Below are 26,718 nucleotides of genomic sequence, written 5' to 3' on the forward strand. Positions count from 1 at the left end.
TACTCACGATACGTCGATAACTTAAACCTTGAAAACTTTTTTAATATCGCGCGAAAGAATCCAGTAACTCCTGAAAATTTATTTGCGTTAGAAGCGATAGAATCCGAGATTTGTTAACTTCGAAACTTTATCGATGATCGTACAGATTCTCATACATAGCTGCGAAACACCGTGGTGAGCCTGTTACAATCACCTGCCACGACAATCGACCAATTCCGTTTGATCTTGGCTTTACATCATTGGAAAGTAAGAGAAGGCTCCGTAACATCCTATTTCAACGTAAAGTGTCTAATGGTCTCATAGACTGCCTCGATATTACCGAGAGATCCACAATTAATGCTTCAGTGAGAAATCTGTGTCACCACGAAATTTTTCAGGTTCAACCGCGCAACACTGAGTTTGCTTACCGCAGCAGCATAAATCGCATGACCCTTAACATTAATAATGCACTTTCCGCAATTGATATATTCTCTGAATCTTCTCCCACCATCAAACTGTTATTATACGTTATTATAAAAGTTATATACTTCATTGTAGTTTTAGTTGTAATTGTAATGTTTATTCTATATGTATATACGTACATTCTTCTTGTCTATCAACTTTATATGTTCTAACGAGTTATTCCCGTAAACAATAAATAAACAATAAGCAATAAATAATGAGGTATTTACCGTGATATTTACCGTAGGTAGAATTTGTTATAAGATCGTACAGACTCGAAAATTTTATCGAACGTTCTAAGGGAACGAGCACCACGGAAATGTCTCGATATTCTCTCGAAATTTTGGCAGAATCAGCACGAGGAAACTGAACAATTTCCTTCACGATGAAGTTTCCCTTTCTTCGACAATAGGTTCCCATACCTTCCGGCATTATTATCCAAGCAGCAAGTTATTCCGCCAGAAGGAGCAATTAAATATTGTCGGACCGTATGCCATCGTATTTCACTTGAGACCGACGAACGTTTTCCGGCGAACGTATACGAAGCACCGTACCGCACCGAAGTGCCATAGTTCCTTGCATTTGTCAAGATTCCAAACATTCATTCGTCTTGTTGTTTACCGAGCTACCTCGTCGTCACGTCGGAAAGTAATATCGGCGAAATATGATTTCCGTGCAGCTCTCAAATTTCGCGAGCGCTCGCGCCTTCATTTTACACAGGAATTCCCTCCGTGAAGGCGTAAATATCAGCCTCGGAATCTTGCTACCTTATTAACGTACGCCTGATCAAGTTGGAAATTCTTCGAGAACTACGACCTTTATTACTACTAAAAATCATGGCCAATTAGCCAGCTAACGCGTTCTTTTGATTTCACAGCAAATCTCTTTGAAACGAAATTTTATACTTTCGCGTGTTTCCACCATCGATTTTTTACATCGCACGTGCAATTTTCAGAGTTAGTAATCTTCGGAGTTTCAAAATCGCCGGACAGGTCACGCGACGTTTTGCTTCTAAAAGACTAATTTACTAAGAAATTGATTGCTCCCAAATTGTAAAGACGGTATTACATAGCAAACTAACAGATACTTCTTCCGCAGAATTCCACAAATTATTCCGTCATAATTTTTCGGCTATTCGTGTATAGTTGTCGTTGGTTACCGGATATCGTATATCGATAGACTCGTCGTCGATTTAACTTTGAGATTAACTGCACAATTTTTAAAAAAACTATTAAAGGAACGCGATTAAATGCGATAGATTGTATGATAATTAAAAAGATAAAAATTATTTCATCACAGGCCGCCAAAAAACGTTCGAATTTTTCACAAGACCTGACAAACAAATAAACAAATATGTATAATTCGATCGGCCAAATTCCGCCAACTATCGTTAACTAAAAATTATGAGCACACGGAACATGATCGTCGGCGATCGTTTTTAACGAAGCTAACGTCGGAGCGTAACTCGCAGCCAGCGATAACGAGCCGTCCAGACTCGTTCCGAAAATTCGAGCATCGTACATAATGCGATCGTCAGACTGTGAGGACCGATATTCACAGGTGACAATTACATCGGCGCCAACATTGTTCGGCCTCCGACATTCCGATGCATTCACACGCGTATAGAAGCGCGAGCCACGGAAGCTACAGTCTGCGCGCGTCTACCGATCGCATAATGCTTCGACGACGCCGCGGGCGCTTTCGAGCTTTTCAGAATTAATCGACGGTATCATGCTGCCTTACGCCGCGTATACAACCTACTACAGCACACGTACAATTTGGTGGTGAACACACGGTTCAACGAGTCGTATCGACACAACGAACACCAGCCGGTTTCCGTTACGACCGGAAACTATCGTAACGTTCAACGATACGTATGCGTCTAGTACCTACGTATGTACGTGCGTATGCACACTCAATTATGCACGCGACGAGCCGTGCACGTTGAAAATGATTCCCCGAAATCGCGTTGCGACCCGCTTCATCCGATCCCAACCTCGCGATTTCCCATCAAATAAACGATGTTATCTCACTGAGCAAACTTATTGTTAACCTATGACCGTTTCGAACGATCAGTGAATTTAAAAATCTTCGTCGTGAGGCGCGCCGATGCGAGAACGTTGTCGCGCGTGGTCAGTTCCATCGAGTCGCGGGAATCAAACGAGCTGCCACACAATCGGAAATTACCAACGAATTTCCCCGGTTATACCCCCTTTTCACCATTTTTATTTTTCATTTCGATTGGCTCTCGTTTGTAAGTGCAGTGAATTTGCGAGGCTTCCCACGCGCGCATGTTGTTCGCACGATATAATGATAATCGCCATAAATTCGATCCGAATGACGGTTGAATACGTTCTATAGAAGAGTTCTATAAAAGTTGTATAAGATCAACTTGCAACGAAGATCAACGACAGATCGACGAATAAGAATATCCCGGGAACATTTGTCGATACGAAAACGAGCAGTGGTACGCAACAAGAAATAATACCTGGCATTGTTTTTACCGAGCGTGTAATTCGTTTGAAAGAACGAATGCACGCGGCAATACCCAGAGCGACGCGAGATTCGAACTATCGGGGCATCTCCGATTCGTATCTGCCGATTGTAGGCGCGCCCGGTGTTCTGAACATGGCGAAAATAATCCCCGAGAGCGAACCGCGTGATTAAAACGAGTTCTCGCTTTGAAATTTCACACACGTCAATGATAACATGCAGAGAATTGCACCGTTCGCTTTATTTCGAAACGGTAGTCGCTATTAGTCGGTCGCGCGGTCTGGGAATACACCCGCGAATCATCGCCGGAAATTCGTGCAAAGCGGAAATGGCTAGGTGAATATTTTATTTTCTTAAAGCGAATCTGAAAGTGATCCATTCGAGATTACACGACACCGTAGTTTAATCGAACGTCACAGATATTGCCACTGGCCAATTTCACCGAACAGTTCGTGATTCCAGCTTTCACCAAAAAGTATATAAATAATCCCAATGGAACGAGTAGAGATACGAATACGTTACGTTGTATAGATAATCGGAACGCGAACTTCGATGTATCTGTCCACTAGGAGATCGTATTGTAATTAAAATGTTAAAAACGTGTCATCTGAATCTTGAAACATTGTTTGATTGCAAATGGCAATCTCCTGCTAATTTGTCTTGTTAATAACTCCGATAACGTTTTTACTAAATGATCTTCTAAGAAAATGGTATGCCAGCCTGATTTCGCCTCAAGATCTTTGGATGGTATGGAACATGTAATAATGTTGAACTTTCATCTGCAATTGTATGTTTAAAATAAATATGAATCTATAAGTAAACGCACCGTGATATTATTACATTCGCGGTATTGATATGATTTACAGTGATATTACAATTACACGCATATTAGAAACGACGTATACTTACGCGAGATAAAAGGCTAAGCTTCGTTTCATTAATCTAAATCAAGTGGAAGTCAGCGCAAAGAGCATTGAACCAAACGATCAATCATTCGTCGCTTTCGACGCGAAGAATTACCACGTCGAAAATTTTCCACCGTACATTAGCCGTATTTTACTTCGAATGATAGCGACTCTCGTTAACAGGTTCTCGGGTTCGAAGTGAAGAAAATGTAACGTGCATCGTTTAGTTGGCTGTTAATGACGCATACGTTGGTACACATTTTCCAGCAATCGAGTGTAATTAGCAGGTTCAACGACTTCGATGGGATGAACACAATTATCTTGTGAGCGGAAAGCAGAATGATTATAATATCCGCGACGCTTCTTCGATTATAACGCCGCGAGCTTTTTACCGGAGCGTAGCAATTCTGGATAAATGAGCCGATAATACGAAATTTTCGTTTCATAATTTTACACGCCACATAATATAATATTCTATGTCACGGCTAAATATGAGTTACGAAATTAATTGACTATTCTATGCGCACTCGAATATTATACCTCGAAATAGCCGGTTCACTGAAACCTACCACTCATTAGGATAATATTTCACACGCGAATATATACACCCGCTTCATAAACGTAATAATTCAGCGGCATCATAAAATGGTAACGAGAAATTATCGTTCACCAGACAGAATCAATATTTCCCATGGTAGGTACTCTATATTCGCGATACAGAATATAATACGCGTATCGGGAAAAGAATAGCCAAATCTTTCATCATTTACCTTTCAAACCGTCGCTTCATAAAATCCACATTTAATAAAAATTCAGCTGCAGGACGCGACGCGAAGATAAACGACGGCAATATCCTTTCGATGTGTTTCGATCGTTTTCCTAAATACCTAATTTCACCGAGGTATCGAATTCGTTCGCCATTCTCAGCTTCGGTATCCCACGGAATCTCGTTGGAATATTGAAAACACAGTAGCTCCGCGCAATTTTAGCACCTCCCATGGCCAATCCAATATATCAAGCTTGTTTTCATCGCGACGTATACTGCATGAGCATACACGTGCGCGAGGTGAGGGACACGAATACACGCGTGAAAGTGAAATGGCGCTAAGCAGCGATACGCGACGTATTTCGAGGCATCCCGTGCAACTATAAAGCGGCACCACGGTCACAGAGATAGCGGCGTAATATCGAACGTTCGAATCTAACTCATCCCCAGAGTCTCTGGAGTGCGCCGGAACAAGAAATATGGTCCAAGATAAATTCGCCGGAGCGAGACACTATAATGATAACAACTGCGGGGAAAGTGGAACGCTAGACGGCCAATGTTTCCCGTTGTCTCTCTTGGAAACGGTTGGACCGGGATAGAAAGCGAGGTTTCGAGAAATTCCTCCTGGTTCTGAATTTTAGCACCAGCATACATGCTAACAACACATGCACACCCGTTATACAATCGTTGCGTCCACTAAATGGCGACGTTATAATTATCGTTAAACAACGTGCTTGGCACGATCGCAACCTGTCAGGTAGTTGCAGCTGTCGCAACGACGTGACGATTTTGCACCTGCGATCGCGCGAGCCCACGCGTCAGGATTCTAATGAAGTATTAGCACGCTGCGTTTGAGAGCCGATCGTCATTCAAACATGCTTAATAGCGATGCTTTTGAAATTGAAATAGAGATATCAAAAGCGCTCGAATTTTATGATAGGCGGTGTGATTTCGAGTATTTGCGTTACCAATCTCTTTTATCTCGCTTTTGTTCTTTTTGCGAAGGCGACTAAAAGCAAATTAGAACTTTCATGGTTTCCATACTGCAATTTATGCTTCTGAACGTTGAATTTTACTTTTATAACGCGACACCGACAGGTTTTACACATATGCGTCAAACTTTTTTTATAAATTTCGAGCTCTGCGCAGAGTCGACGATCAAAATCTCACGAATGCTTAAAGCCGGATTGCAGTGGAAGACGGTTCCGTATAAAATGGATAGCGACGGAATAGAACTCGAGTGCTGTTGAATATAAATTCACTTTCCCGCAACCACGATTTTTCTCGTGTTGAAATTCGTTACAGGTTAACGTGTGTGTGTGTGCACGAAGCAAATAATTTTAAACGAGCGTATCGCGGTATACGTTTCGCGCGTATGCTGACGTATCGGAAGTTGCGCCCGGAATTTCGTTATTGAAGTTTTATTGACATTAATTTATTGAAATTCTGTTGTTAAATTTTATTATCGGAACGTTAGGAATATTTGACTGCATTCGACGTCGCTCGTTATTATTGTTGTTACGATCGTTAATGGGGTTAAACTTCGGAAAATGTTTTATTCTCAATGAAAAGGTAAAATTGCGAGTTTTCATTCGAATAAAAAAAAAGAAAAAAACGAGAGAGAGAGAGAGAGAGAGAGAAAGGGGAAGGGGTGGGAATAGAAAGCTTAAAATGTGAATTTGTATGGAAATGCAACGTCTGATAAATTACCGATTTTCAGAATGAAACGCGGGGAATATTCGCACATGCTTCCATCGAGCAGCAACGAAATGATAAATATTCGCGAGCCCGATAGTGAGTAACAATAGATGTTACAGGTCAAACGATATTTCATCCCGTTAGAGCTAAAACACCATGTTAGAAACCTTTCGAATGGATCGTTTGGCAAATGGTGTTCAAATATGCCTGCAATATTCATTGCTGTATGATTCGCAAATACGTCTGAAAGTATGTCATAATTTTCGATTCTAAAAATTTCAACTTAATTAAACGTTTGGCTTCAACTACATTATTAACTCTGTTCGTCATTTGCAAACTAAAACTATTAAAATCTAAGTCTTTCGAAATGATATACTCCAAAATTATACACGTCAAACGTTTTAACGAAATGAGCCATTTCAAAACTAATATACGAAGGAGTGAAATTTCCCTTGCAAATGCGAGAGAATTATTTTGCCTAAGAAGGGAAGGCTAAGAGAGAAATCATCGACAAATTATCCGAATATTAAGCGGGCCAATAACGCCCTCGTCGACCAGCTGGTAGCCGACCCAGTTACATCAGCGTCGAAAGCCAGCAAGTTCGTCGTTTTGTCGAAGGTTACAGGAGACTACGAACCATCGAACAATTTCATCTCCTTCTGGAGGATATACGGTTCGTTGGTGTGAGGTTTGAGCGCGTTTTCAGTAGTATGGGATGGTGATTAGCGTGGCAGAAGATCCCCCGTTCGACGTGGCAAACGTAGGAAAGAGGAGGGATAGCGGGAGCGAAAGCAGGATTCTGGATCGGTTGTGCTAAGTAGCATTTAATTGAACGTTCTATTCGAGTTCGTTAGTACAGCATCGCAGTTATAGCGTCGTAGAGCGGTCGCCGGCGAACTATTAGTAAGAGTTTAATTATAATTACCTAGCTAGTAATGTGATATCAAGGCGCTTATCGAGCCGCGGCGTAAACATTCGCAGGTAATCCGAGCGAAAAGCCACGTCATAAGACATCTCGACATAAACGGCCTGATAAAACGATCAATTTAAATCGAATAGCCGGCAGAGATGGGCGCGGATAAGCTGATTGCGAAAAAATGTCGAAACTTGTACGTACGTGACACGATTTCGACTCCTTTGACGGAGGCTCGCGAGCAAAATAACGCACAACGTCTCGGAGGAGGCGCGGCTCGATCACGTACAGATAATCACGCTGATTACGAGGCAAGTTTCGTGGTAAATTTGCATTCATGCGGCGTTTTATCGGCAATCGAGGGACAGGTTCGCCGGGATGGGTAATCTTTCGATTAAGCTGTCGTTCGTGTGACTCTAATCCAAGCATCGACATTTTAATTGAACGTTTCGCTGATAAGCGTCCAGCCATTTAAAATACCGAAACACCCTCTGTCGTTGCAAAACGACGACAGGATCGACAGGAAATTAACGCAAGTTTAATCGATCGAATCGCGATTTTAATTTGAACGATCCTGTTCGCCGCGCGGCGGATGTGAAATTCGACGAAAGCATCGCGGGAACGACATTTTTTGTTTTTCTCGAAGGTCGTAAGAACGAGACAAGGAGTTGGATGAAGATGGAAAGAGAAGAAAAAAGAAGGAAGAGAAACCGAGAACAGATTTCAGGCACCGTACGAGAGCCTTTTAGAAAATCACGGGTCGGAAACGAATGCGAGTGCATGTGCGAGTGCTCCCAGGAGGAAAAGAAAAGAACAAAATGTGCAAAACGAGCCACCGAGTCACGAGGAATAATAAAGATCGGAGAAGGAAACGTAGAGGAGAGGAGTGCAGCATGGAGGAAGAGGTCGAGGCTACGAACGCTGTAAGAAGGGGTTGGTAGTTTAAATCACGATTTTTCTAGATATACCGTCATTGGCAGAACTTTCCGATATGCCAATCGATGTTTAACAAGGCCACTTCTGCGATCGACCGCGCTCTGCGTGACAATTAAGGCTTTATTGACAGCGTTGCTGGGAGTCCTTCACCCTTCCCGTCTTTTCCCTTTTCTAACCCTCTTCCAGCCCGTTCGGTTTCTTCCCTTTTTACTTCTTTTTTTTTTTGTCCTTTAATTAATCCAACGTGCGTAGATTTCTCAGAAAGCAAAATTAGAGGATTACGAAGCTATCGATGCAGAAATAAGCTGCGTTCATCAGCGACAAAAGAAAAAGTACGGAAAGAAACGAGTAAACGGATTACGAGGCTCCGCCGCTTCCCAAGACCAAGGTATTAACGTTTCCAACATACAATAATAAAAATCATCGTGTTCTCGGTAAGTGACAAGGTCTGAAAAGGTCACTGGAAAGAAGAATGCCAGCAATCTACGGTTCGAGATATATATGAAATTAAATGTTAAATAGACTACAGAAACGATTGTCGAATTCCATCTTCTTTTTTTCTCTCTTTATCGGCGGAAAATGAAACACATCTAAACGAACTCGTGAATTTCACGAGTGTATAGATACGTGCGTGAAGGACGGCAGGGGGAAAGAATATCGACAGGTAACGCGATGCAGGAAAATTTAGGAGCAGCTGTAATAAATTGCGGATCATTCGAGTGAAATAAATTTAATCACAGACGTTTCTATTACTACGCGAACCATAAAACAAGATATTACAGAACGGCAGGAATAAAAAAGATCTCCGCGGCATGTCAGAAAGCGCGATCGATCAATCCGAGATTTTATCGAACAGAGATTGATACCGAAAGAATTTTGTTCCCTAGACCCATCCACCTATCCATCTTTCTATTCCTTCCTGATAAAACAGATCGTGCATGAAAGGCGAAGATATTAATTCAACAACTATTTTCCCACCACTACGCAACTGGTGTCTGTGATTTACAGCGTTATGTCATCGGATACGCTGCCGTTGAACACTGAACACTCGGGATTTATTATAGGAAATTGACAAACGAATACAGTTACGTATACTTCGCAAGCGAAGCCTTGTAATATGCTAACTTTCGCGTTCGTGGAAATCTTTGTTAACAAGGTACAGTTCACTCGTTTTCAGAATTGAAGCCTCAATATTCAAACAATCGAATCCGTTCTAACTATCAGCCGATATCTCGTTTAATAGCCATAAAAATTCAATTTGACGATGTCGTTAAAATGAGAGCGTATGAAAATTAAACGATGATGTATAATCATAAAACGAGTGACGTTCGATTATAACTTTGTTACTAATCAAGGAAATATATGCTGATAAACTGTAAACATAATGTAACAAAGAATTTAGAAAAAAATATGTTTGGATGATAAACAGTAAACTTTGAAATATCAAATTTATCCATAGAAAAGCGCGGCAATCGTGTCTCTTACTTTCTTTTCCTTTTTTTTTTTCTTTTTTGTGTGTATAAGAGGTAATACATCTTAATTTCCAGATGGATACATTATGTGAGAGCACAGGGTTGAAAAAATTGAATAAAGTAGCGGTTCTAAAAGGTTGGAGAAACATTAGAATATCAAAGAGAAAGGTAGGCGGATGGAGGGCCATGGATACAGGTTTAACTTTATTTTCTTATACGAAGCTCACCCTATTCTTTCTTTTTTATGATGTTAAAGGACGTTATGAGACGATACTGAAATATTTGAAAGAAATATGAAACGGTATACAAAATGATGAAACTAAATACAATGGTCTATCTAGTAAACTAGTATATCGACATATCGAAATTCTGAAATCGCCTTCTATTAATCTTCTTGGATTTAGTATACTTTTGAAAATACGATGCATCCATCTATAAATTGATATCGATCAAGCTACACGATACAGGTTGACGATTGAAGTTGACAATTTTCCGTATTACTTCGATTCGATAGCCGGAGTTAACCGAATCGGCTAGAATTTTTGACGTTATATACTATATCAAATTGATTCGCTGTAATTTGAACAGGCAGGCCTGGCCAAGACAACCGTGAATTCGATTTTATCCCGGAACAGCTTTACGAAAATTTAATTTCATTTCATCGGGGCGATCCAATACACGTGGAATTTTCTCATCGGCGTAAATTTACTTCGTTGACCCACGGCACAGGACCACTGTCCCACTTGCTTAACCATAACTCTCGTGAGGAAAGCGCCAATACAAATTTTTTCGAGGCAGCTTTATCAAGAAAAATTGCTTATTGCGATGTGTAAATCCATGATCAAAGAAATACACGGTTCCGTTCCGATAACTTCCTATTTTCTGCTTCGAGTAAAACGTCAATTCAAGCTGATTGTAAAAAAAACAGTCGCTATAAAATATCACGAAAAATGAAGAAACATAAATCATCTTCCTGTTCTTTAATAATATCGAGCGATATGGAAAAACATAGGATTAAACGAGATTAAAAATAGTTAAACTGCACGTTTCTTCTTCCATAAATTTTTTCTCCACAGTGGCGATGTATTTATCAAAAATAATTTCCAATCATCGTTAAGATATTATACATTCGAGCACGTAGTCAATTAGCATAATATCATCCGATATCTGGCTCAAAAGCATAGATGACGAAAGCATAATGATACATAGGACAATCCAATCACCGATTTCTCCATTATTGAGAAACTCTGAAAACCGGGCGCCACAAAGCGACAATCGAACCTCTTTCAGGACAGTTTGATTTGTTTGTAGAACCGAACCGTTCAGCTTAATTTAACGACGAGTACGTGGCCGTGCTCCGTTAAAATCCTCGACGGTATCTCGTGATTTTCTCGAAAACGGGACACACGAAAATTTACCTTCGGTAAGCTCTCTATTTCCGCTTTTCGGTCGAGCGCGGTGAAGAAGCGTGAACGAACTTCAAACACTGTGACCGTAGCCATGATTTACATGACGATATAAGGTATCGAAACATGCTGAGGGATACTGAACGTTCCCTAAATCCGTCATCTTGGAAAATCAAAATTATTTAAAAATAAATTGCAATATTTCTGCGCACAAATTATTTAAATATTCTGCTGAATATATATACATATATTCTGAATCATTTTGCATGTCAATGACATAACCTCGATTTTTGGAAATTTTCAATTAGCTTGAACGATAATGACATGGGCTTTATGAACTTTGACTATGAATGACCAGTAACACGACCTCAAGGACCTTTATTGACCTTTAGTGACAATAACATAACCTCTGTAACCTTCGATGACCTTCAAATGACTTTCAAATGCCCGAGATTCGGACTATAATGGTGCGAATTTCATGATTATCCGTCAGCTGCACATGACTATGAATACGAATCGCTTGACCTAGATGACACATTGCACTTGAATTGATATTAAATAGCGGAAGTTCTACGATACAGATTAGCTATTAATTTGCTTGCTTCTTTTTAAGAATGCCCATTTTAAGAAAATTTATTTCCAGACATTGCAACCTAACGACATTATCTATTAATTTCCTCCGGTCAGTTATCTAAATGTGCATCCAGGATAAACGCCACTGAGTCATATAAACTACCGTAACATAATACAACAGTAATTATTTCAAGTAGAAATACTGCTTTTTAGGATGTCTTACTGTCTTCTAGAATTAAAACGTGAAACCTCTCCGAATGACCGACTAAACTGTTCTAAGGAAAAAGAAAAATTTTCGTTTCTCCGAACACAATAAATTAGAGAAGAGCTCGCGCTGTCCTAGTTCCTCGTAAAATACTTAATAAATGAAATCTACGGAAGCTCGCGTACGAATCCTAATTGAATTAAAATGTCAGTCACCCGCAATGTAACCCCGACTTTATCACCTCCATTTATCCGATGAAGTGTTATATCATTTAACGTCCTGATATTATCATTAACAACACGTGTACACGAATAAAATGACACGTATACTATCCAACCAATATGCAGTTGTTGGATAGTACATTGTGTTTGAAAGATCGCGTCAAATCGCGGTCGAGTTTCGACCGATCGAAAATACATTGAGCTACATGTACTTAACGGTACTATGTCACAAATTCATTTTTCCAGCAGTGCTGAAATTTCCTACTGGTTTTCACGCAACATAGTATCAATATCAACGCGCACTCCGAGATAATGTGGTTCGAGCGAGCTCTCTATATTTTTCACCCGCAGTCAACCGTGAAAGAGAAGAGGAATCTCGGCAAAACGTTTTCACGTTATCATTTGTAGCGGTGGTACCGGTGCCTGTCCCGCAATATCAGTCGCGTAAAATATTCGCCTGTCCCCGGGTTGGGTCGGGAAAAAAGACAAGATTAAAGGGGAAAAAGTGAGAGAGAGTAAGAGATAGATAATGGAGAAAAGGGATGGATGGGGTAGTTGAACGAAGAAAATACAACGCGGCATAGTTGCAAAGACACGAAAATATCTAGCCTACATATGAACCACAAACGCTGTAACCTGCTCCACTTTCCATGCTGATACGGCATGTCCGTCGTGAAAAAATAAAACACAGCGAGGGGTAACTCTGCGACGGCCGAAAACTCTCAGTACAGCCCACGGCACGTTTTTTAGTCTCATTTTCACCTCGTCTAGCAAATTGAGCACGACTCGCCGTTTATATCGCGCTTAATATTGGCCCAACGCGGTGACGTTAAAACGCGATAAAGCTCCGAAACGTGGCTCAGGCCGCGTAGGTAATTTTTGCACTACGCATTGTATCGTTGTAACTAAAATGAAAAAGGGGAAACGGGTACACTTCGCGCGGTAATTACATTCTGTCCGTGTTCACAGCCTTTGTCGAGCATCGCACTTTGAACAGCCACCGACTTGGTAGCTGTAAAACCATTTACGTCGCGCGAAATCCTTTGTACCATATTTTGACTGCCCTTGTAAATGTCCCAGTTACAAGAATAATTGGTTTGTTAAGACATTTTAATAAATGAAGTATACTAAATACACGAAGCGAAGGAAATGAAATTCTTCTATTAATGAAATAATCTTTTTATAAAGGTACCTTGACGTTCAATAAATTTATATAAATACATTCCACCAAATTTAATTATCTCACTCGACGTTTAAATTATTCATTCTAGAGGTGAAATGAAGCCGAAGGCGAGCAATTACGTGGCTCAATTTCAACAGGTATTAGATATCAAAATCCTGGAAGGAGGCTGTCTTTGCGACTTTGGTAAGCAACCGGAACAGGGAAAACGCAAAGACGAACGAAAGACAAAGGGGATAGCTGTTTATCCAAGGGGTGATCGTGATCGCACGTGAGGGATCACCGCAACCACGTCACGGCCGCAATTTCCAAGTTGCCGTGTCTGAGCTCGATCCCTTATTTAAGAGAACTCCACACGTCTTGTCCCACGGGAGTCTCGTAGAAGCATCAATTTCTGAAACAGGTGCGACGTGCCGAAGCGTTAACACAGGCGTATCGAACTTTCACGGAAAAGTTATCCTTTCGATCTCCAAGGAACATCCTTAACAGGAACGTCGGAATCTCGACTATCTGGCTCAATTTTTTTCACCCACATACACCTAATTATCATTAGTTTCTTGTTCCTGCTTGGTGAATCTGGCACGGAATCCGACAGCTCTCATTAATTGAATTCCAATAATTGCATTCTGCACGTGGTGTAATTGCGTTCCTGATACGCAGATCGCACCGATGGCGCAGTAATGCAGAGCTTCACGTCGATTTCAACCGTGCCACCTTCCATCTCGTTCCGTGTAAAAACTAAATTGTCCAGGTATGTCGGATATGTTGAAATTCCACGGACCAATGTCCCACTGAGCTCGTTCACAAGCTAGCAAAAGATCTCCTAAAGATGCTCTTAATTTCAACATTAGTTTCTTCTCTCTTCTATTTTCACAGGCCTCTGTTTCCAAATCGAGCTTCCAAACGAAGGAAGCAACGTAGGTATTGGCGTTGTTTCTAGATGTTTACAATTTTGCAGATTCCAAGTTGAACTCCGAATGGTCAACGACGCTGTTACCGAAATACTTGAAGGATACGAAGAGATGAGTGTCCTTATTCGAAAATTAAATACAGGAGCTGTTGCTACATCGTCGCCCTATCCTGTGTTGTTTTCTACGCAAATTTTCAATAACGTCTGCCAGAATATTGGATAGGTATTGGCGCGAAACGCGTGCAACGGGAGGAAACATATGTAGTTTTGCGTTCAAGTTCTTCAAGTTCTTTTTTTAGGCACGAGCCAGACACGAACGTTGAATTCTAAATGCTTTACCGCCTTTCAAAGACGATTCGATGTGTTCGATGATTTATAAATCAAGGAGAATGTCTATCTCCGATGGAAAGTGGGATGTCATCGGTAAAAGGGAATCGTTCTATTTGCGTCGTAGAATACAAAAGAGACCTAATGTATTATCGTACAAAGTATCCGAACTCTTTTCCCTGCTATCAGCAATTCCCCTTGTAACGAGAATCGATCCCGGACAACGAGCTGAGCATCATGGAGTTAACGCACAGGCTTCAAGCGTTCCCAATTTCTATCGATCCTGAAGCGACTATCGCATTCGCCTCGATTCTTTGATACACGCGCGAGAACCAAGCGCATGATTACCAAGTATCTTCCAATTTTCTACGAAGCGTCTCTAAAAAGTTTACGAAGGAAAAACGAAGAAATACCTCTTCCTAAACGATGAACTTTTATTCGATCGTGTTTCCTTTCACAGTGACGCCAAGTGATCCCTACGGAGACTCCTTGGAGACATTTCTGCATAACGACCGAACACATATCCATCCACAAAGACGTCTACCTCGCACAGAGAATTCCTGATGCGTCTTCGAAATTACGCTTTTATCCGCTGCTTTATACTTTCTGGTCCGTTCTCTGTCGTATGTGTTTCACGCGCAAATGCAAGAAGTCTGCTGCTGGTATCGCCGCCTTTGAGAACGCTTCTTTCCACTCCCCGCCCGGTATTTCGGTCAAGTGTTGCCATTATGCTTCAAAACATTTTCGCGTTAAACATCGTCTTTTTCCAAGCTTGTTCCAACGGCGGAGGACGGGTGCAGTGACTTCGACGACCGAGGGGGCTGCTGCGTTCTTCGTCGTTCGTCCGCGAAACCCTCTCGAAAACGTACCTAAGCGTACGTCAATACGAACGGCTGCGTGCAACGAGTAAATGGAAATTTTAAGTGCTGCCGCCGACTGAAACGTACGCTGCTTGTCACTGCATCCTGTGCGACCGTCCATAAATGCACCGCCGTCTTCCTCCACACGAGGGGCCCTCGTGTATGTGTTAATGGCAGCGACCGCGAGCAGTCTTTCCACCCTGTACACCAGGTAACTAAACGCTATCGAATCTCGTCGTGAACTTGCGCTATTACCATGTGAGGAACGACACTGCCGGAGTTTAGTTCGGGAACGACAAAGTGGTCTCGGCAGTCGAGCCTGTCTGGGTGGCTAAATATTATTGTCAGCTCGTGAATGGTAGTTCAATTACGTCGAATCGATGACTCGCGTATTTTAACAGCCGCCGTTGTATAATATCGAAAATTTGTACGTGTAGAGCAAAGAAAGTGGGGGAATGTGAAACGACTGCCATTTTCGCGATACGATCGCGACAAGATACAAGATAGGGGACGATGCAATGAAAATCGTCTCATTTCGCTTGAAACCAATTACGTGAGAAAATGGTACGTTCTGTGTTCGTTTGCATTTTCGTGGCGTTCGTGGAACGAAACGGGCGAGGATACCGCGTGGCGAAAACCCCAAAAACGAAAACGAGAACGTCCCTCGTCGCAATCCCTTTATGCAAATTTCGCTACCAGCCATCTGACGCCCTCTCGCACGCCGAGACAAATTTTCGCGACATTGCTACTTTATGGACCCTTAAATACACAATGAACACGAAATCGTTCGACGCGTTATTGCGCCGCTTGACGGATGTTTAGTTTTAATAAGGTCTGGGAAAGAATTAAAGGAAGACACGTACCGATCTGGTGATTAAGAGCAGATCTTGTCACAAATAAATGTAACTTAACGAAACAAAACACATTGAATTACATAATAATATATCTACGACGAATTTGGATTTTATAAACCATTGATACCAATTAGCTGTCAAAGTGAATTGTAATTGCGACTAATTGTTTAGCGGCAGTAAAAATTACAATCGTTTATCATTTGACTCGTCTTCTATCGAAAGAATAAGACGGCATAGTAAATTTCAATCGGGGAAAAAATGTAATTGGACGATCAGCCCGAAATTCGTTTCGGAATTCCTACATTTCGCGCTATAACCTTCGATCCAATTATCTTTAGCGATATCAAAGTTACGAATCTTCAAAGTATAACTTTTAAATTGCTGGATACATTCGAATTCGGAAAAGAAATAGTCTTGTAAAAGAAATATCAAAGTTTCTTCCTATAAAAAGGTTGCACAAATATAATGCTATGCGAGATCCTCATACCTTCCGCAAACTAACTAGAAAGCAGAGTTAGAGAATGCTTCGTAATGCTTATCGTAATTTGAAATATATAAAAGATTAACGAAATAATAATTAGGAGTGTCTTTTTTACATTGAAGATCGTCTGATCTTTTATCAAAATAATTGACGCTAATTAAGAAAGACATTAGCTTTTGTGAAAATTTAACGTTGCAAAACTCGTTTACGTTCGTCGACTAGCTAAAACATATCTTTCACGAAATATCTCTCTTTTTATAGAAATTATATCTATTCGTCTAGAATCTATCAAAAATATCTTCCGGAAATTTTCTACTATATTTTATTAATATTTTCAAATTATTCCAAGTGTTAGAAAGACTATAACTTTATTAAATAATAAATAAACATGGAAGTAGCTGCTTTTATTACGCAAAACTGAGCAAAAAAGATATAAAGTAAGACCCCATCCATGTACACGGTCGGGCTGTATACTCGTTGCTCAAAAGCGTTCGAGAGTGTGGAAAATGCAATGTAACATTTTTATCTGGAATTTTTCAATCTTGCGACTCGCCTGCCGCCTAGGTACAACTCACGATAGCAGAAAATGAATGTCGCAGCGCGTAAGTGTATTTCTGTGTAGTAAGGACGATGGTGTAAGTCACTCGACCTCACGTGACTCCGTGGACTTGCACGTCACTGGAGAACTCTAACCCCCGCTATCTGGAATCTTTCAATTTCTCATACTTTCGCTATTACGAATGCCAGGGAGCTCTGCATTTATGCGCGTATCCTTACGTGTACGCAGATTATCGATAAAAAGACTAGAGAGAAAAAAGTTCGACGTTTCCTATACTATACTCGTATACAACATTCCTACAGGTACTGTTCCATAGAAAGCATCTCGATTCCTACATTTCCTCAATTCCTTCATTCGCATACGCATATCGTAAAAAGAATTTCTCTTATGGAATGTACAAATCCATGAAATGGATGAAACATACGTAACTAGTGCTCCCGAAACAGGACAAAGTGACCGCTTATCATATTACATGAATTTTCATTCACCAAAATAGCCAAAACCTTGCCAACGTCATTTAGCAATTAAACTTGTGCAGATTGCGATAAAACGCGTAATTTAATTAATAAACCATGATGCTGATTAAATCGCGTAGAACGGAATTAAACAATGCGTTGATATCGTCCGTGAAATCAAACAGAATGATTTTACAGATTGCAAAACGTCAACGGCATTTCAATAAATACGATTTCAATAAAACCCTGGTGGGGAGGAAATGTCGTGGTAAGAGACGGATCGACAAGAAGCCCGTACACGGTTCTTGTTTGTTTAAAGGAACCAGAAAATGTTGAACCAGATCGGTTCGTGTTCGAGCAGCGAGTGAAACATTCGACTAGCCCTAATCACCGGATTACGTGCCACGAGGTCGCGAGTCATGAAACGCGATAAGAACGTTGTTACGAAGTGTTTTCGCGACCTTAGCGTGATTGTCCGATCGACGAGAAGCTGCTGACGATTCTGCGTGCTCGTGGAAATGAATACCGAGAATGCGCGTGACCGAGCAACAAAGCGAAACCGAACAAGAGCGACAGCTTGGAAGACGGAGGAAAAAGGCGGAGGAACAAAAAGTAGAGAAATTCCATTGATTTCCATGTACGAGAGTATTAGGCTGAAAGGGAAAGAAGAAACTCAACAAACAAGCAGAAGGCAAACGTATAACGACGGGGAATCGAAATGAAGGGAAGTAAAACAGGATTGGCGGGATTCAAACTTTACCAAAACGAAACGAGTTTACGTGAAAATTAAGAGACGAGAGTGAAATTTAGTTCCACGAAACGACCTCTGCTCGAAATGTTTTGCGCATTCTCGATTAACGGCAGCACCGATGAAAACGATGAATAAGGAGGTAATAAAAGAACGAAAAGTGTCCTCTTGGCCAGTGCACTCGAGTGGAGGCCAGCTATTTTTAATTCCCTTTAGCAGCTCCGTTGTAAACCTCGTAATGGCGGGCATTAACCAATTAGCGCCCACCACCCCGTTCTCGTGTTTTCCTTTTTTTTTTTTTTTTCTTTTCTCTAATCACGGTTCTAGATACTGGAACAGCAGTTCCAAACGGGCCCGTGATGAAAGATGCAATACCACCGCTGGTGTCCGCCTATTTTCAGCACCATGTGCCAACAGGCTCCGCTGCTAGCCGCGGTTTGGCAAAGCTTTGAACTCGCCAAAGCGAATATTATTTCTGCGGCGAAGCAACTCTTTGCAACGGGACACGCTCGGAAGAGGGCACGACACGCTTAACGAAACGAGACTCGTGTTATGAATTTTCAAGTAAAATGAAAAATTCGTGGACGGCCGAGCGCGTCGCAGTCCTCTTATGTTTAACGTTATTTACTATTCCGTTTGAGGAGCGTTTGAAAATCGAAACTAGCAAAATTAATGAATCCGTTAGCGAACAGATGTTTCATACGTTTTTTGCAATTTTACACGAGATAATGTTGGTCCTAAATGTTATTAAGAAAGTTAACTGAATGTACCACTCAAAACTACCATATTAAAACAAAGTAAATTATAGGATAATTTTTTTATATCTATTATCAATTCTTAAAACCTAAATTATAATATTGTTTTGAAATGTAATATGTAATTAATTAATATTTCTATCTATATATTTATGAGACTGATGGAAAATAATTTTTATCGCGTATTGTATAAGGCACGGTAATTATAGCTGATTACAAAATACAAACGTATCAGCATGAGGAAAATTTGAATATTAGCGGGAATGAATTATAATCCCGGTATGTGTTTTATGGTATCGAAGGAACGTTTTCCAATATTGGTAACGGCGAAAATTATTTATGCGCGCAATGTCGACATAGATATTAGAAGCCTGGAAAATATTGCGACGAGAACGAACGTCTCTTCTATATTCAATTCGAATCAACAATTTTTGAACAGGAAGATATTGCGAGTGAAATTGAAATCCAATTTTCGTGTTCTCTGAAATACCGTATCCGCGACATAAATCCGACGGTTATATCGTATTTCGATTAAAAACTATCTTCGAGAGCGGATACAACCTAAAAAAATACGAACAAATTTACAAAAACGCCCGAGCATGCCAATATTTTGCTTTTTAATTTCGCTTTGAAACGCGTTCATAAATTTTTCACCGTGCGATGTATCGCAAAATATCGAAGTAATATAAGCTTATCAAAATGGCGTCTCATTTCGTGAAACATGTAGTATGTACTTTCTGTATCGAGAAGTTCTAAACAAACAAGTAAGGTGATAACACGAACAGTTCATTGTGAAATTCTAATTAAAACAACACATTAATTTCCATAAAATCGTTATTATACTGAGAGAGAACTGTTAGATAAATACCACGATCGTTCGAAATGGTATCGAAACTTAGGTTGTGCAAGCATGACACCTATTCATAAATCGGTGCGACAAACTGCCATAATAAATAAATATAACGCATTACGTACCAGAAAAACGTATGAGGTCAGTCCCGCTGTAGTTCGATGTAGTCGTACACAACTCCAGAAAAGATAGGCACACACACGAGACCACCGAATGGATGAAACAGTAGGATAGATGATGGAATGGAGGCGACCGATGTCCCAAACAAAAGTTACGTTAGGCTAGGTCACGTCAACGCCAGATTACGCCGAAGACGATCTATTTCCCGCACTCCCCGTACTCCCGTGAGTACGAACTGCACGACGACGACAAACACGCGCGCACCGACTATTCACTGTGTCCTCGCGCCGACTGGGAACAGTACCGAACATTCAATGGCGTCCGATATCCTTTTAAAGGATCGTCGAACTCGAGTGGCCGAAAAGAAAACAACTGGCGATCGAAAGCACGAGCTCGAATAATCATCTGGCAAAAGTCGAATCGTTACCCGATTTCAAGATGGAGCGCACGGTATGTTGACAGTTTATGTCGTTAAAGTTGTTGACACCTCATATATGACTGCATTCAACCATCGGTCCAATTTAAAATGAAATTGCCAATTACATTCGTTAAACTACTTTAAATTTTCCGTTCTAAACCACGCAACACGTAAAATCAGAGAACATACCAGTACAATGTACGATCAAAATTTACAAACGGTCGGCATGAAAATTTCAAACGATAACACTAACGATGTGAAACAATAGTGCCAATATATAAAATTCAAATGTTATTCTGTTGCACATTTACGAGTTGTTTTACTTTCTTACCGACTGTCGAAGGTAAACAAGGAACACAAAAAAACCGTTAAGATACGTATCGCCTGATGTATAGGATTTCGTATTGTTTTCACCTTGAAAGTTCGGTTATTTAATAATTCTTCGTAATTGACTGTCCCAGTCGAGCGCGAATCGAAACGAGAAAAAAAAACGTAGAGGACAACGTGGTACGACTCGCGTGGCAACCGCTCCCGTAAGTACGCACACACGCATACACCGAAAGGAGAAGGTGCCGAGAGAGGGCGACACAGCACCCTCACCGATGCGCGGTTCGAGTGCGACTGAGCGAGTCGAGGCAAGCTCGTCGAGCCGAAAGCCACAAGCCGCGTCAGCCGACCGGCGGCGACGGACCAATCAGGGTTGTCCTCTGCGCAACTACCCGACACCCAAGAATTGACCACATGCTCGCCCATTCACCCTTTCTTTCGTCTTATCTGATATATTTCCTCCCTCCCTACCTTTTTTAATAACATATCAAAATCAGCACGGCGTCTTTTTGTCCACCGGCTCCATTTATCAGAGAATGGATTCGCAAGATGGATGCATTCATATTGTTTCTGATACACGACGTTTCCCTAATATGTTTCTGTCGTGATTTGTGATTTATTGTAAAAATACGTGAGCGTCCTAAGATTTCAATAAGGAAACAAAAATAGGACAAATATTACTATAAATACTGTTACATAAATATCGCTAGCAAAAATATTTCAATCTCTCAAGTTGGAATTTATTGTATTCTGCCAACGTATTAGTAGGATAATTAAATTATGAAATTAAGATGGAACCTCTTTAAAATAATATTTATACACACGTGTTTCGAAAGTAAATTGTGCTTGCTCCAAACGTATCTTAAATTCCGAGATTTCTCTTTACAAGCTGCTTGACTCAACTAATTACGTAAATTACATTATCCGATAGCAAGCGTACACTATCCTTTTATCTTCGACGTACACTGAAACACTTGTTTTCTTTGACCATAGTCAAAAAAGACGACGTATCGAGTTAATTGCCACAATTTAACATCCTCTGCGTCTATAGTCTAACCACGTGGTTTCTTTTACGTTCCTTTCTCGCTTTGTATTTACAGTTGGCAAACGTGCCGGCATGACCGGCAGACATTGATGGATTCCTATAATTTTGTTTTGCTCGCGAATGGAATCATGAGTTTTTTCTCAATCTTGCTATGCTCCTCGATGCCTGAACATGGCATAGAACTATACATGCTCATAGTGTTCTTTGAGTCTGTTGTGAGAGAAGGAGAGATCGCGCCGAGATCGTAGTTCAAACGAACGATTCGCTGGAGGATTAAAATTAATGGTTGTCTGACTGTTAGTTTTCGAGCACGTATTATCATCCTTTGAAAGGATACGCGGGCCAAGAGTGATTAAACACGCGGAGAAGGGCAGAGAGAATAGCACGGAGACACGCTATTCTCATTTCACGTGACAATTGCAATTGTCGTGACAGGATCGTTTGCGTTTGCACGTTACATACCTCGGTTTTATTGGGCTGATCGTTATTAGAGCATCGTCGTTTCGATTTCGCGTTTTGCAATCAACAAAATTCAATTACCATCTTTTCTGTTTCTTTGTAAACGTTTTCTGGTACCATGGCCAGCGGCCATGCGTTTCAATCTTTCTCTCATTTTGTTCTCTATTTCTTTTTACTGCTCACGTCGGGCGGCCAATAATCCATTTGGCGAACGTTGTAGTATATCTTTCCTAACACACGATCGGTTTGATGTCTTAAAACGCGGCGTGACGCGTTGTTTATCGCTTTCCGTTCAGTTTTTTCACGACGTAGGTTACGTGAAATGGTTTGCATCCGGTGGTAAATCTAATCCTATCGTTCTTATCTACACGTCGCTTAAAAGTAGAAAAGCTGAGCAACTGGAAATCGCGGCGGCGAAATCTCGAGGGATCCGCTTGTTGAGGAAATCCTCTTGTTGACTCGCACAACACTTGTGCGTGCAAATTCTACGATATTCTGTTTTAATAATGTAATCCGGAAACGCGCTATACGACGTGATTGAATGTTCTCTGCGTGGGTCGTTGTTGACCCGTGACATAGTCGAACGATCGATATTCTTAGAAGTGTGATTGATAATAGCGCGAACGATTCTCTGTTACATGTTGCTTGAATCTTAAATTAGAGATAATACCTGTTACATAATATATTCCCGAGTATTTTTCCATTATGTAACGTTTGCCGTTTTCCTCAATTCCACCCCGATCTGATCCTATTATTACAAAGAGAAATCTATTTAATCCTAGTTAGTTGATTGGCTAGCAATGTAAGACGTCGTAACGAAATATAATTAAAGAGTTTAGGTTGAATAGTTTCTACTTCAACGTTTCTATACCCATTTTGAAATCGTTCGTAATATGTACTGTAAAGCAGCTCTGGAAATATCTCCAGTTCCAGCAAGAATGTATTTTATGTCGATAACATCCAACTCCATTTATTTTTTGCGTATGTGTAATGCTATTATCCAGGTTTTTGCTTTTCACGCGCGAGAACACCACAGGCGAATTACTTTTGCGTGTTTCTTAAATAACGAGCAAGAGCCGATATTACACAATAATTACATCGACGTGTTCACTGATTGAACGGCTGTTCGTGTCCGTCAAAAGTCCACGTATCAGTTTTGTTGGGTTAAAAAACAAACTGAAGTAAATGGGTCACGTACACGTGACAGCGGTTACAATCGAGTGAAGTCACAGACCAGCCAGGAAACGATAAATGCATCGCAAAGTGTACAAATACCTGAACAGGATATTTACGTTCTGTGTCTACATAACGTGAGATACAAAGCTGCATACGAGCAGGAATATCGAGGCTGAGAAGGAATCGACAGTACTGTAAATACAGAGGGAGAACGGCACGTTGATTAGCTGCTCGGTTGTGCACCGCTTTAGGTAGCTCACGCTCGAATTAAATCCAACGTGCGCGGCCGGATCGACAGCTACAATTAAGTTCGATACCACTGCACCGATTGTGAAGCGATGCAGAGAAATGTCGTGCGTTATTTTCCAACGGTACTTTTCCTCGAGAACTCCATCATCGGTATAAATAATTGCGCATGAAAGATGTTTGGAACACATAGGATCGTAAGATTCTTTGTGCCAGATTATTTACCTGCGCACGAAGTCGGCGTATATCATCCGCGGGACTGTATTAAACGAACAAAGCACACGGATAAAGCGTGTCGTGGCTTGTACCGAACTCGGCATTTCGAATTAACGTTTGACCAACCTTCGGTCAAAAAAATCGAACGAAGATCGTATATCGTTGATCTATATTAAAACGCAATCATCGTTGACATAAATGGAACACGATGAAACTTCTTACGCGGGTTAAACGGTAAAATAAACTTTGCAATCAGACGGGGGGGGAAGCTAAATGGAGACGCCTCGATTATCAACGATCCGGCTGGCAATATATCGATTGCCTCGTTACTCAACCTTAACGGCATCTTAATACAACGTGTATAACGTATTCGTTAGTGTAAGCGGTTTAAACCGAGCGTGAACATTGCGACTTCGATATCACGAGCTGGCGATGATTGGTTCGATTCGAAGTCGGCACGAGTTGCAGCCAAATCCCGGCATCAGGTTTAACGGAGTCAAATGCGAGTGCCCTATAATCAAAACGTTATAGGCGTGCACCGGGTGCTGATCATGTTATACAATCACCCCTCCACCGAAGGTACATATATTTCTACGACCTGCGGTTTCTCACTGGTGTGTATGCGCGAACACGGCTCCGTCCACATTGGCGAACGTCGATGCGCTAACACCCGTGTGGTCGTGCGCCAATGCCGATTCGTGTGACATAGCTCAGTTTTCGACGGATAAAAGAGAATTCATAGAACAGCTGACCGCGACGCCATATCCAAATGGGTCGTGCGATTGATTGGCATTCCGTGCGTCGTTGCATTGAAATCGATCTATCGAAAAGATCAAAGGAAGTCTGTGAAGCTGGTACGCGATAAGCATAAATTACGTACCGAAAGGAGGCAATTATGGAATACGTTTGACTATTATAATCAAAAAGCAAAAGGAACGATGAGGTAAAAAAAGAATCATATATGAAAAAATGTAATAGGTATCTATAACGTGGAGACTTTGGAACGTTTAATAATTCCATATGAAATTGTTTAATTGATTTAATTTAACTGCATGGAATACGGAAGATAGTCTGACGTGATAACGTTAAACTATAAAACAGAAGCTTAATGAAAGGACTAGAATTTGGACACGCTGGTAAACAGAATATTCGTGGTCACGATCACATGCTCGTGAGTGCTGGTGATTCCAGTATCGTTTGGCCATGGGTTTAATCGAGATTCCGGGCGGAGCCGAGTGGGCGTGTGCACGTTTCGCATCAGCAGGGATATGCGTACAGAATACAGTAATTATGATTCTCGGACTCGTCGCATTCAGAGGGAAATGAACTTGGCGTCCCGACACGCGACTTCATTAACGAATGGCCAAGCTGAATAGACCTAAACATTCAAGCTCCTCGACTCGAGATTCTCGGTTGGCTCGACCGGGAAAGGAAAGAAGGGGGTTAAGAGGTATGATTAATTGCGCGTCGCCTAATTACCAATTAGTCAGACGGCCGGGGACATTGCATAGAAGCAGCAGTTCGCTATTTTTCTCATTTCCCATTACTTCTATCTTAGCTGAAAAAGTACCACTCCAGTCGTTGAACATTCTTTTACCTTAATTGACCGTAATGTTTTTGCAAGTAGGTATTTGAGTGCTACTCGGGACTTTTTATCGTTTTAATATTTTATTGATAAATCTAGAACTACCGGGAAGGATGCCAAACATTGACACAAATACTGATTACCTTTTATAGAAGAAGTTGTAAGTTTTTAGTGTAGCTACCAAAGTAAAGATCGCGAAGTAAAGATCGAATCGAATAGTCGAGTATGTCGTTGACTTTCACGACCTTAATGTCCATGCTACTGATTTCAAGTGAGGGTCATCTTCATCGATTGCTACGACCCTAGGCTATGTTACTGCTATCGCTTCCTATAATCTGGATGTTGTCACTGTTGCTGAACTCGGACTCCACGGCATAGGAGTTGTCGCTATCGATGTCTCGAAGGTCGTTCAAACTTACAGATCCATAATAATCTTCGCGATGATATCGAAATCACGTACATTCGCAAAACCTATGGCTCCATATGAATATTTCCTTGGACTCAAGGGGACAAAGATGATACTCCAGTTAACCCACAGAAATTCTCTTTATGACATAGTTAATCACTTCGTCGCCATATTTTTTATCGGTCAAAGAACTCGCTGGAATTTTAACCGCCTTTCCTCTGTAGATCTTTCTAATTTTTAGATACTCCGCGTCTATATTCATGAATATCCATAGAGAATTTCCATTTAATTGAATATCGCGAAAAAGAGATACTTTGCATTACTTTTCTGACTTTATATCGGTTGGTATAGCAGAATAAAGGTAATATACGATCAATCGAAGGGGAGAGGTCTGTTTCGCGAGCGTCGCGGTTAAAGGGCCGCTGTTCCTGAAATATTTATGCGTTTGCTGGCGAAAGCGTAAATATTGTATGGTTTTCGATATCGTAGGGTTGTGGTGGGATATACGTCTTGGTAACAGGGGGAAATCGAGTACGTAGGCGTTAGCCATCTCCCTTCCGTCGAATCAATTTTTCTTATTTATCACCAGCAATTGTTTTTCGATATCGTTCCCCATGGAAAACACCATGACTTCGTCCCGTTTCGTTTATGTCAAGCTATTTTACGCGTGACCTCGATCATAAATATTAAACAATGAATATAAATACCCGCG

General features: G+C 41.0%; 1 protein-coding gene across 3 annotated transcripts in view; it reads right to left on the bottom strand.

Annotated features, from left to right (window-relative positions):
- Positions 1-21,156, bottom strand: part of Ddr (discoidin domain-containing receptor 2) — a 219,280-nt gene extending 198,124 nt beyond the window's left edge. Inside the window, exons 1-2 of one of the 3 annotated variants that reach the window (XM_033327399.2) lie at positions 20,961-21,156; positions 20,134-20,419 (exon numbers count right to left, since the gene is read on the bottom strand). The gene's annotated coding sequence lies outside the window, so the exon portion shown is untranslated. Of the gene's footprint in view, positions 1-20,133 lie in introns of all 3 variants that reach the window. The other 2 variants (XM_033327401.2, XM_076619821.1) reach the window with 2 other exon arrangements.
- Positions 21,157-26,718: the final 5,562 nt, after the last annotated feature.

This window comes from Bombus vancouverensis, chromosome 1 (genome assembly GCF_051014615.1).
Source record: "Bombus vancouverensis nearcticus chromosome 1, iyBomVanc1_principal, whole genome shotgun sequence".
In the NCBI taxonomy this organism is placed as follows: domain Eukaryota; kingdom Metazoa; phylum Arthropoda; class Insecta; order Hymenoptera; family Apidae; genus Bombus; species Bombus vancouverensis.